This window comes from Nomascus leucogenys, chromosome 12, assembly GCF_006542625.1.
Source record: "Nomascus leucogenys isolate Asia chromosome 12, Asia_NLE_v1, whole genome shotgun sequence".
Lineage (NCBI taxonomy): Eukaryota > Metazoa > Chordata > Mammalia > Primates > Hylobatidae > Nomascus > Nomascus leucogenys.
The window spans coordinates 54,761,656-54,775,008 of record NC_044392.1 but is presented as its reverse complement, the minus strand read 5'-3'; the positions used below and the strand labels follow the sequence as shown (position 1 = coordinate 54,775,008).

The window sequence follows — 13,353 nt, the reverse complement described above, 5'->3', positions numbered from 1 at the left end:
ACAATAAACATTTTCTAAAAATACATACAAAGAAAAAGATGCGTATCAAACATATTAGGAAGGTTACACATGGGAAGTCAGGGAATAGAAATGGGGGGTGGGAGTTAAAATAAATGAGAGAGGGACTTTATATGGATCAGTGATAATAACTCAATCCTCTTTGACAAAGAAGAGGGAGAAGGAAGAGGAAGAAAAAGAAAGTGGGATAAAGGATCAGAAAGGGAGGAAAATAGAAAAAATTAGAGTATGACTCCAGGGTAGACCTGTTTTGTTGTCACTGAGTTGGTTGGTTGGTTTGTCTGTTGTATTTTTCATGTTTCGCCAAGTTGGCCAGACTGGTCTCGAACTCCTAGCCCGAAGTGATCAACCCGCCTCGCCCCCCAGAGTGCCGGGACCACAGGCGTGAGCCACCACGTCCAGCCCCCACATTGCTTCTGGCCTCCGTGGCAGACCTCCCAGACGGAGCGGCCGGGCAGAGGCGCTCCTCACTTCTTCCCAGACACGGGGCGGCCGGGCAGAGGCGATCCTCACTTCTTCCCAGACGATAGGTGGCCGGGCAGAGGCGCTCCTCACTTCCCAGACGATGGGTGGCTGGGCAGAGGCGCTCCTCACTTCCCAGACGATGGGTGACTGGGCAGAGGCGCTCCTCACTTCCCAGACGGGGCGGCTGGGCAGAGGCGCTCCTCACTTCCCAGACGGGGCGGGCGGGCCGAGGCGCTACTCACTTCCCAGACGATGGGTGGCCGGGCAGAGGCTCTCCTCATTTCCCAGATGGGGCGGCTGGGCAGAGGCGCTCCTCACTTCTTCCCGGATGGGGCGGCCGGGCAGAGGCGCTCCTCACTTCCCAGACGGGGCGGCCGGGCAGAGGCGCTCCTCACTTCCCAGACGATGGGTGGCCGGGCAGAGGCTCTCCTCACTTCCCAGACGGGGCAGCCGGGCAGAGGTGCTCCTCACTTCTTCCCGGACGGGGGCCGGGCAGAGGCGCTCCTCACTTCTCCGACGGGGCCGGGCAGAGGCGCTCCTCACTTCCTCCCAGACGGGGGGCCGGGCAGAGGCGCTCCTCACCTCCCAGACGATAGGTGGCCGGGCAGAGGCGCTCCTCACTTCCCAGATGGGGCGGCCGGGCAGAGGCGCTCCTCACTTCTTCCCAGACGGGGCGGCAGGGCAGAGGCGCTCCTCACTTCCCAGACGATGGGTGGCCAGGCAGAGGCGCTCCTCACTTTCCAGAAGATGGGTGGCCGGGCAGAGGCGCTCCTCACTTCCCAGACGGTGGGTGGTCGGGCAGAGGCGCTCCTCACTTCCCAGACAATGGGTGGCCGGGCAGAGGCGGCCCTCACCTCTTCCCAGACGGTGGCTGGTGGGCAGAGGCGCTCCTCACTTCCCAGACGGGGCGGCCGGGCAGAGGCGCTCCTCACTTCCCAGAGGATGGGTGGCCGGGCAGAGGCGGCCCTCACTCTTCCCAGACGGTGGCTGGTAGGGCAGAGGCGCTCCTGACTTCCCAGACGGGGCGGCTGGGCAAAGGCACTCCTCACTTCCCAGACGATGGGTGGCCGGGCAGAGGCGCCCCTCACCTCTTCCCAGATGGGGCGCGGGCAGAGGCGCTCCTCACTTCCCAGACATGGGTGGCCGGGCAGAGGCGCCCTCACCTCTTCCCAGACGGGGCGGCGGGCAGAGGCGCTCCTCACTTCCCAGACGATGGGTGGCCGGGCAGAGGCGCTCCTCACCTCTTCCCAGACGGGGCGGCCGGGCAGAGGCGCTCCTCACTTCCCAGACGATGGGTGGCCGGGCAGAGGCGCTCCTCACTTCCCAGACGGGGTGGCCGGGCAGAGGCGCTCCTCACTTCCCAGACGGGGTGGCCGGGCAGAAGCGCTCCTCACTTCCCAGAGGGTGGGTGGCCGGGCAGAGGGGCTCCTCACTTCCCAGACGATGGGTGGCCGGGCAGAGGCGCCCCTCACCTCTTCCCAGATGGGGCAGCCGGGCAGAGGCGCTCCTCACTTCCCAGACAATGGGTGGCCGGGCAGAGGCGGCCCTCACCTCTTCCCAGACGGTGGCTGGTCGGGCAGAGGCCTCCTCACTTCCCAGACGATGGGTGGCCGGGCAGAGGCGCCCTCACTCTTCCCAGACGGGGCGGCCGGGCAGAGGCGCTCCTCACTTCCCAGACGGGGTGGCCGGGCAGAGCGCTCCTCACTTCCCAGAGGGTGGGTGGCCGGGCAGAGGGGCTCCTCACTTCCCAGATGATGGGTGGCCGGGCAGAGGCGCTCCTCACTTCCCAGACGGGGCGGCTGGGCAGAGGCGCTCCTCACTTCCCAGATGGGGCAGCCGGGCAGAGGCGATCCTCACTTCTTCCCGGACGGGGCGGCCGGGCAGAGGCGCTCCTCACTTCTTCCCGGACGGGGCGCCCGGGCAGAGGCGCTCCTCACTTCTTCCCAGACGGGGCGGCCAGGCAGAGGCGCTCCTCACCTCCCAGACGATAGGTGGCCGGGCAGAGGCGCTCCTCACTTTCCAGACGATGGGTGGCCGGGCAGAGGCGCTCCTCACTTCCCAGATGGTGGGTGGTCGGGCAGAGGCGCTCCTCACTTCCCAGACAATGGGTGGCCGGGCAGAGGCGGCCCTCACCTCTTCCCAGACGGTGGCTGGTCGGTCGGGCAGAGGCGCTCCTCACTTCCCAGACGGGGCGGCCGGGCAGAGGCGCTCCTCACTTCCCAGACGATGGGTGGCCGGGCAGAGGCGCCCCTCACCTCTTCCCAGACGGGGCGGCCGGGCAGAGGCGCTCATCACTTCCCAGACCATGGGGCGGCCGGGCAGAGGCGCTCCTCACTTCCCAGACGGGGCGGCAGGGCAGAGGCGCTCCTCACTTCCCAGAGGGTGGGTGGCCGGGCAGAGGGGCTCCTCACTTCCCAGACGATGGGTGGCAGGGCAGAGGCGCTCCTCACTTCCCAGACGAGGCGGCTGGGCAGAGGCGCTCCTCAGGAAGTTCTTTTTTCAAAGCGTTTATTCACGTTGATTTCTAGGCCTCCCCTGGGGAGGGCAACGGGCAGGACCTCCAGTGCACCTTCTGCGCGGTGGAGCCGCGGGGGCTCAGCTGGGCAGTGGTAGGGTCGTGGGGCGGGAGGGCAGGAGGGAACGGAAAAGCAAAAGCAGGGAAAGAAGCCGGGGAGCGGTGGAACAGACATCCAGACCTCCTGAAAGGCTCGTGCAGAGGCACAGGCTAGATCTTCTGGAGGTGAGAATTGTTTTTTGTCGTTGTTGTTGTTGTTGTTGAAGCAGAATGGGGAGGAACTGAGGGGAAAATTCAGAGAGAACATGAAAGAGCTCCAAACGTGAGGACCTATAATTCCCCAAGAATAACATCTTTCAGAAGAACTAGACAGAAAACTAGGCATCTGGGAACCCTGAAATCCCTGGAGGAATAGCATCATCATGACCTTCTGTGTTCCTTTTGTCAAAAGGACTTGGTTCCGTTGTTTGTACAATTGTTTGTGTTTGTTAAATAAATAAAACCCTTTTCATATATCTTTGAAAGTACATGGGCTCTATTATTTTATGATTACAAACAATGCTGCAGTCATCATTCTTGTACACTTCTCATTGGCCACTGGTGTATTTCTACAGTGTAGAGGCCTGGAGAGCAGTTGCTCCAGCATAGTGTTTACATGGTTTTTATATCATTCCATGTTCTTCCCTTTGTTAGCTTATTAGCTGTAACTCTTTCTTTCGTCTGGTCCACCGGTCCCTGACTTCTTTCCCTGCTTTTGCTTTTTGAGTGACGGCATTAGGGTCTCCGGAATACATCTTTATCAGTGCCATCTAGTGACATTCTACCTCCCCTTCTGGTCATTATGCTAGTGTTGTCATGTAATTTGATTTTAGACATGTTATAAACCCCACAGTCCACTATTATTGCTTTTGTTTAATCGGTCAAATTATTTTAAAAGATTTAAATAATAAGAACATATATATTTAACGGTGTACATACCGATTTCCAGTAGTCTCCGTTTCTTTGCGTAGATCCAGATTTCTGTCTGGTATCCTTATCCTTAGGCCTGGAGGACTCCTTTTGCATTTCTTGTAGTGTGGGTTGCTGAATTCTTTCATTTTTTGGTATGTCTTTAAATGTCCTTATTTCAGTCACATTCTTGAAAGATTTTTCATTTTGGCATAGAATTCTAGGAAAACTTTATTTCTTTCAGTACTTTAGGATGTTGCCACTTTGTTTTTGTAAAACTGGCATAAAGTGGGCTTCTTGTACTTGTTATATAATTTTTGGAATGTGTATTAAAATTAAAAACATTAAAATGGGCTGGACAAGGTGATGCACACCTGTAGTCCCAGCACTTTGGGAAGAGGAGACAGGAGGATCACTTGAGGCCCAGAGTTGGAGACCAGTGTGGGCAATACAGCAAGACCCTGTCTCTCTGTCTCTCATATATACACACATATATATATATATATATATATATATATATATACACACATATATATATACACACACACACACACACACACATACATCGTGAATGTCCTATATTCATCTTAAGTTCCACCAACAGTGCACTTAAAGTAAAATGTGCCGAACCTGAGGGTCAAACCTACTTACTGATGTGTAATTTGTGTTTGTGAGACATTCTCAACAGCATTTGCTTTCCCTAGCATAGTAGTTTTCGTGTTTTCCTCACATCTGAATGTCTTAAGTGCAAAACCTGTCAGAATTCATTTCCTTTGCCAAAAGTTTCTAAGATACTTTTTTTTTTTTTTTTTGAGATCAGCGCACTGCAACTTCCACTTCCCAAGTTCACAGGATTCTCCTGCCTCAGCCTTGTGAGTAGCTGGGACTACAGGCCTGTGCCAACACAGCCGGCTAATTTTTGTATTTTTAGTAGAGACGGAGTTTCACCATGTTGGCCAGGCTGGTCTCAAACTCCTGACCTCAAGTAATCTGCCCACCTCGGCCTTCCAAAGTGTTGGGATTACAGGCATGAGCCACCTTGCCCGGCCTAAAATACTCTTACTTCAAGTAAAAGTGCATTAAAAACAAACTTCTCAGTTGCATCCCTGGAATCCATGGAAAGCCCGGGAGAGACAATCAAGTGCTACAGGATCAAGTGCTAAACAGGGGAGGACAAAGCATGGCTTCCTAACTAGGAGTCAGGGCAAAGTTATCTGCTTTGGTCTCCAATGGAGACAGGAACTTGGTTCACCTGTGACCGGAGGACCTGGCCTAGGGGAGGCGGACTTTCTCTTCATGGTGCCTTCAGATAGGAAATCTCCTAGGATTTCTTTCTTTCCCTGTGATCTACACCCAACGCTCCCTTTCTGTTTCTTCAAGACCTTTTTTGGATCCCTACTGCACAGGACCTAATGGGCTGGTGCCCTTCCCTACCCTCCCTGCCTGGGTGTCTTCAGCACCCAAGCTCACCCAGAACATTACTGCCTGCCAGAGAGAGCGAGAGGACCAAGGAGGGCGGTGGGTGCAGTGGGAACCAGAGTCACCGTGTGCCTGTGCCTTGTGGGCTCCTAGCAAATTGAATAAACGCCCCCTGAAGCTTCTCTGCAGGTCACAGGGAAGGGGAGGGTGGCTGCCGACCCAGCGGGAGAAGCGTCAAGAAGCGTCGGGAGGACCTGACCCTACCCCTGGACCTTGAAGACAGGCCTGGCCAGGCTGATTTTAATGGATAGGCCCAAGGAAAAGGCTCAAGGGTGGCCCAAACTCCAACCCTGAGATTAAGGCTTTCAAATGTCTAAACATTTTGATGTTGGTCAGTAGAATCCATCCCGCCTTTATCAGGAGACTCATTTGCCAAAATTCAGAGGTCTGGGATTCCTGCTGGTTGCCGCACAGAAAGCCAATCACCGAGACGATTGTTGCCAAGGAAGGCACTTTAATAGGGTGCTGCAGTGGGGGAGATGAGAACTCAGTCTCAAATCCATCTCCCTGACCAACCAAAACCAGAGGTTTAGATGGCAGGGAAGAAATGTAACAATGAGTAAGAAAACAGAAACTAGGGAGGAGCAAGGAAGCAATCATGATGAATGAGGGGTCCCAGCGTCTCATTTTCTGGATGAATTTCAGTTCTTTGATAGCTTTTTTGACAGGCCTGAAGGTCATTTCCTGAGGAAGGAACTCAGATAAAACAAATATTTTCTTTTTTTTTTTTTTTTTGAGATGGAGTCTTGCTCTGTCGCCCAGGCTGGAGTGCAGTGGCGCGATCTCGGCTCACTGCAACCTCCGCCTCCCAGGTTCATGCCATTCTCCTGCCTCAGCCTCCTGAGCAGCTGGGACTACAGGTGCCCACCACCATGCCCAGCTACTTTTTTGTATTTTTAGTAGAGACGGAGTTTCACTGTGTTAGCCAGGATGGTCTCGATCTCCCGACCTCACGATCCACCCCCTCGGCCTCCCAAAGTGCTGAGATTACAGGCGTGAGCCACCGCGCCTGGCCAACAAATATTAAGTTTCAAGCTGTAAGACCAGAAGGGTTCATTTCTAGGTTTATCCAAAGAAGCTACATATGGGACTGTGGGGTGGTTTTCAGACCAAGAAAGAAAAAGATTGTGCAGACCAAAGTCTGCAGTTAACCAAAGAAAAAACATAATTTTCTGACCAATAGGATGTATGGGATCAGAGAACGACCAGGCTGTAGAAGAACTGTTTTTTGTCCTGAGCACAGGGGAAGGATGAAGTTGTACCAACTAAGGCGGAATTAAGCTGCAGATGGGGAAAAATCTGGATTTTGGTTCAGAGCCCTGGGGTCTTCCTTGAAAGAAGAACCCTGTCTCGGTTTCTGCATCTCTCTGAGTCCTTTTGGAGGTTGAGGATGCTGAGGTCTTGGTGCTTGGCCCCCTCTAGCCCTGAGTACTTCCCCTCTTGCAGGGCAACCTGGCCCAGTACCCAGGTCCCAGCTCCAGCGACCGTCTCCCCCTACTTTGCTCCTAGCAGAGGCCTGCAGGCCTAGCGGTTCCTGCAGAACCGCTGTCTCCCTCTTTCGGATAAAGCAGAGAGGAAAATGACCTGTGTGGAGGGAATCAGGGGCTGCATCTGCACGGAGGAGCTGAGGCAAGTAGGGCAGTTGCAGTCTGTCAATGTAAAGGACATTGGCCATCCAGGAGATTGGGCTGTTATTATTAATTTTTAAATTTGTCAATACAAACTTCAGGGAAATTTGTCTTCTCACTTGTAGGAACCTCAAAAGACCTCTCATCTTATATTCCAGGGAGAATTGCTGCATATTACATGAACACGTAGGTGAGACTGCCATTCTGACCTGCAGGCCTCGATGCCCTGTGCAGGGGCACTAGGACACTGGCAAAGCCCTTCCCATACAAAGAGCAAGCGTGTTATGTCTACAACCCAATGGCACCAGTTTTAAGTACAATTTCTACTTGGTTCTATGAGCTGAGTACATGTTCCCCCCAGCACAGAAATCCTACAAGCTCCCGTGAATGCTACAGGGAAAAGCAGGGGCTAGCCAGGTGTGATGGATCATACCTGTAATCCCAGCAGTTTAGAAGGCCAAGGCAGGGCGGATCACTTGAGTCCAGGAATTAGAGACCAACCTGGGCAACATGGCGAAACTTCAACTCTTAAAAAAACAAAACAACAACAACAACAACAAAACAAGAACAGAAATTAGTCGGCTGCGATGGCTCGTGCCTGTGCTACTCCAGAGGCTGAGGTGGGAGGATCACTTGAACCAAGATCCCACCAGATACAGTGAGACTCTGTCTCAGGGAAAAATACAAACAAAAAAAAGAGGCTATGTAAGAGGTGACTCTGGGGACAATGGAAAAACACTAAGGTTTTCAAGTGGTGTTAAAAGCCAGTAGGCCTTGGGGACCATTGAGTAATCTACAAAGCAGGGAAGCCTAGATCCCTGAGCTCTGCCTGCCAAGTACCACCACAGCTAACATGAGAGACCTCCCCCACAGAGACTGAAATTTGCCTCCTGAGGAAACAAGTGACTACAGACATCTGTCCCATGACAGTAAACAAGAAAACAAGGTCTCACAAAAACAAAAACAGCTGACCACACCATACAATCACTGAGACCGAGCCTGCGACTATAGGCGAAAAAAAAAAATGCTGTCTATTATTCATACCATGAAAGACCAGGGGAAAGCACGAACGCAGTCCCCTACTACTGTTGCGGGAATCAGGAGAACAAAGAGACCAATGAGTGGAAGAGAAGGATTTTACTGAGTGCACTCAGGCCTAGCGTGAGCCCCGAAGAAAGACAGGGCTTGACTTTTATACACACTTCTGAAAGAGGGTTGGCTAGTTTGAATGGTGCAGCAGGAATTTGCTGGTGCAAAACTCGCGGGGCAGGCAAGAGGGCTTACAGAAGCAGAAAGAAGGCAGTTAATCAAACTGTGACAGGTCTTGCAACGCAAGCATAGCTGGTAACCTTGCAGCTGCACTGAAGGGAAATCAGGAACTTCAAAAACGAATAATGAGAAGTGGCAAGTGGGAAAGGGTAGGCAGTAAAGACACTTGTTTTTCCTCCTATACTTGCTGGGGGCAGAACTTGTTGACAAAGTCCCTGCAAGTCACTGCCAGGGAGGTAGCTTTTCAGACAGCTTTAGTCAAGGACCTGCGAGGCACTATCCACTGTATGCTCTGGGGATCTGCCAAGTACAAGAAAACTTGTCTTGTCATCGCAACTTTTAGCCTCATTACTACAAATTAAGCAACTAAACTCCCCACGTCGGGAAAAATAACAGAACACTTGGGATAGAAACAGACGAAAGTCAACCAATGGAAAACGGACCACCTTAACAACCACCCCGTTATGCGCTGTTAGGTAACTAAAATTCCCCCTCTCTCCGCCCCGCCACAGCTCCATACGCCTCACCCTTTAAACTCAGAGTCACTTGCCCCGAGCACCACTCCAGCCAATCCCCAACCACCCCGAGCCCTCCTATCCCTAACACACAGCTGGGACTCTCATGTCCAGCCAGTGGTCCTGGACTTGCTCTATAGCGCAGGAAATCCTTCGTGGCGAACCAGCAGCCCCTGCGCTGCCTCATCAACATAGAAACGCCCTATCGGTGATGTCACCGACAGTGCCTTTCCCAGTCTCCTTCTGCTCTTCCACTCCACCCTCCGCCACTCAGCCGACCAACCCGCTGCGGGCGGAGGTAGTGACGTCTGCTGTCCCGCCTCTCCCTCCCGCCTTTGTCCTTTCCGGAGGTGCGCCGAGACTCCGCATCTAGTATCCCCCAAAGAAGCGACTACTTAACCTGTGGCCTGCGGAGGACCCTTCTGGCGGCCAACTGGAAGCCGTGCGCCGGTCTTCAAAGAGTGGCTTTTAATTCGAAGACTAGAACGTTTAGGATTACAAAGAAAACCGTTTCCTTTCAAAGCTGTTTATCTTTGTGAAGTAGCATTTTGCTTAAAATTGGAAGCCTTTCAGTATCAGAGAGAAATCATATCTATGAAACTAGAGAGGCTGCTCAGATGATTGCAAACCAGCCATCCTTGCTGGTTTTACCAGTAGTAGTGTTATGAAGAAAATTGTCCAATTTCATGAGTCTTTTGTTTTTCAAATACAGTAGTGTACAAAAAGGAAGCAGAATGTGGTTGCTGTCTCAATGTAATGCCTCTCTGGGCCTCAGAATTTGGAAAGGCTCGCACTCGTCATAAAAGTTCTCTTCTTTCCTCATTCTCCCTTTAGATAAAAAGTCTTTTTTTTTTTTTTTGAGACGGAGTCTCGCTCTGTCGCCCAGACTGGAGTGCAGTGGCGCAATCTCGGCTCACTGCAAGCTCCGCCTCCCGGGTTCAAGCCATTCTCCTGCCTCAGCCTCCCGAGTACCTGGGACTACAGGCGCCCACCACCACGCCCGGCTAATTTTTTGTATTTTTAGTAGAGACGGGCTTTCACTGTGTTGGCCAGGATGGTCTCGATCTCCTGACCTCGTGATCCGCCCGCCTCGGCCTCCCAAAGTGCTGGGATTACAGGCGTGAGCCACCGCGCTCGGCCAGATAAAAAGTCTTTCTTGAGAGCATTGTCCATCAAAAGCTGTATCCCTCCTTGCCAGAAAGCCTCATTCCCAGACAGTCCTGTCCCACACTGGGGGCAGGTGAGGAAAGGAGCCCTCTCACTGAGGAAATTTTAACAGTGCCCAGAAGCTGAATTGGCATCACGGAATGGGGAAAAAAAAAAGACAGAGAGATCTCGGCCAATTCTATATTTGCTGTCACTTGTTGAATCATCTCTAGTCTTCAGAGTACCATGAATTTAGTTTCTCAAAAGAAGTAAATCAATGAGAAATACATAACATTAATAATTTGACTAGTGGAGATATAATGCACACAAGAATGCTAATCACAAAGAGAATCTATATCCTGAAACAGTAAGGGAACCTATTCCATTAGGCAGCCAATTGAAAACATCAGGGAAAACATCAAATCCCATTTCTTCTTTAGCGATTTCTTGTAGCCAAGTGGCTTCTTTTCTGACTTTTGCTAGAGAAGGTTCTACTGCATGGGAAACATTTATGTATATGCAACAAAAGGTGTTTGCCACCACACATACATCTCCCTGCTCAGCTAAATATGTCATCTAAAGTGATGTGATTATCTAGTATAACCTTAGCCAGCGAATAAATAGCTTTTTATTGAGCTGCAAAAGAGGCCGCAGTTTTGTCAGCAACGTTGTTCTTTCTTTTTTCTTTTTCTTTCAGAGACAGTGTCTGTCTCTGTGGCCAAGGCTGGAGTGCAGTGGCGCCATCATAGCTCACTGCAGCCTCCAACTCCTGGGCTTAAGTGATCCTCCTGCCTCAGCCCCCGAGTCACTGGGATTACAGGCCAGAGCCACCATGCCTGGTTTTCATCAGCAGTGTTTCCTGAGGTTACAGAAAGATTTGTAATCCTGGGAAGAAACACTCCCTTGAAGCAAAAGTGTTCTCCCCCAAAAGATGAAAGGAGCTATCTTCTTGATAGCCGGGCAGATAATTCTCAGGTTTCGCCCCACTGAATCTCTATCTAAAATAGAGCAGTGGTCATACCTAGTGAAAAGTTTGAGGGAACTCACCCCATGTTGGCTTTCTTCAGATATATGTATGTATGTATAAATATATGCAAATATCATAAAGACACTGCCCTTCATGATTCCATGACATTAGAAATCTATAAGACCAAGCATGGTGATGTCCTCCACACAAAAATCAATGCTGGTGCAGAACAGGTAAGTGTACTATAAATTGAGTACATCAGATTTTGGGCAGTTTAAACCATGGGTCACACATGTTAGAGCAAGAGGGCAGGTTGATAGCAAGAGGGAGTGTTTTCCTTTCAATTATCCAATAGCAAAGTGATGTTTGCCACTGTCATTTCAGAGTGAGACGACAAACTCTTGTTCTCTGGGTTTGGGGGCTTTTTGTTTGTTTGTTTTGAAAAAAGGTCTCACTGTCCCCCACGCTGGAGTACGGGCGCATGATCAGGGATATTTCTGCCTTCACCTCATGAATTCAAGAAAACCTCCTTACTAATCCTCCCGAGTAGCTGGGACTACAGGCACGTGACACAACACCCCGGGGTGTGAACTGGGATTTGATGTTTTCAGTTGGCTCCCTAATGGAATAGGATCCCTTACTAATCTGGAATACAGATGGTCTTCATGATGATCATTCTCGTGTGCATTATATTTCTAATAACCTGCTAACTTTTTTGCTTTTTTCTTTTCTTTCTTTCTTTCTTCCTTCTTTCTTTCTCTTTCTTTCTCTCTCTCTTTCTTTCTTTCCTTTCTTTCTTTCTTTCTTTCTTTCTTTCTTTCTTTCTTTCTTTCTTTCTTTCACAAGGCCTCACTCTGTTGCCCAGGCTGCATTGCCGTGGCAGGATGTCAGCTCACCGCAACCTCTGCCTCCTGGGTTCAAGCCATTCCCCTTCCTCAGCCTCCTGAGTACTTGGGATTACAGACTTCCTGACATACACCACCACGCTGGTCGATTTTGTTTAGTTTGGTACCTTTTGTATTTTAGTACAGACGGGGTTTCGCGACGTTGGTCAGGCTGGTCTCACATTCCTGACCTCAGTTGATCAGAAACCTGGTGAGGTCAGAAAACGCACCCTGGGAGAGGCTGGCAAAAAGCCCAGAACCGCCGTCGCTAGGCCTGGGGTTTTCATCTGTACTGAGATACTACTATTCATCTAAGTGCAGGGACAAAAGCAATTAGACAGTTCTGGTTGTTAAAAGGAGATGCATTGTCAGTGCCGTTTGAGAAGGGGTATTAAGGAATTTGCCAGGGTACTGACGCACGTCAGGGGCAAACCGCAGGTTGAGAGAGAGCTACGTATTTTCTGTCCGTGAAGGTGATAAGCGGGGGCTTGAAGAAAGATTGACGGGGGATTACACTGGCGCCAGAAATAGGAAAGGGCTGCTTGCGGGTGGGAAGGATGGGTCGGGTTGCCAACTAGAAGGTTGCCTGGCAGTGGATGTAGGATGTAGAAGCGGGACGTCAAACAAGAAGCTGTCGCTTCAATAAAGTCTGAACTAAGACTAGATATGAAAACGGCAGGAGACAGTAGGGAAACTGGACCCGTCTCCTCATAAATCTTCCCGCCTTATATTTCGGGGAGGATCGCAGCGCATGTCGGCCAAGACAGGTGAGACTGCGGTTCTGACCTGCGGGCCTCGATGAATTGCGTTAGGGCACCCGGGCTCCGGGAGAGCCGTTTCCCTCCACAAAGTAAGCGTGTTATGTCTTCGAAAGAACGGGGACACCAAGAGCCCCAAAGGCCCTGTTTCCAACCCGAAGAACAGCCCCCCCTCTGCGTAGCTGGTACCTGGCTCTGTGAAGTGAGAACACATGCCCCGCTAGCACAGAAATCCTACAAACTCCTGAGGGGGCTGCGGTTAAGAGCAGAGGCTTTGTGAAACGTGACTCTGGAGGCTAGAGAAAAACACGAAAATTTTCACAGAGGGTCGTGGGCGGCAAGACACCCAGGCGCCGAGGCAAGAGACCGAGGACACGAGCTGTTCCCGTATAATAAAATATAAAACAAGAAGAGTTATACCACAGATAGATCTTAGATATGATTATATATCAATATCAATAGTCATTCGTTGGTAGTAATTACTCTTTATTCCAATATTATGATAATCCTCGCTCTGTAATCATAACCTAGGAAAAACCAGGCCCTACAGAGATAGGAGCTGAGGGGACACGGTGAGGAGTGACCACAAGACAAAGAGTGCGAGCCTTCTGTTATGCCCAGACAGGGCCACCAGAAGGGATCCTTGGTCTAGCGGTGACGCCTTCGTCTGGGAAGACGCCCGTTGCCAGGCGGACCGTGGTCCAGCGGTAGCGAAAAGTGTCAAGGAACACCAGCCGCTACGTAGCAGACCGGGAGAGGGA

The 13,353-nt window shown here is 51.3% G+C and overlaps 1 pseudogene across 1 annotated transcript in view; it reads left to right on the top strand.

Annotated features, from left to right (window-relative positions):
• The window catches only part of LOC100585076, a 1,278,821-nt pseudogene that overhangs the window by 72,171 nt on the left and 1,193,297 nt on the right, over positions 1-13,353 (top strand). The gene's annotated exons all lie outside the window — the stretch shown is intronic.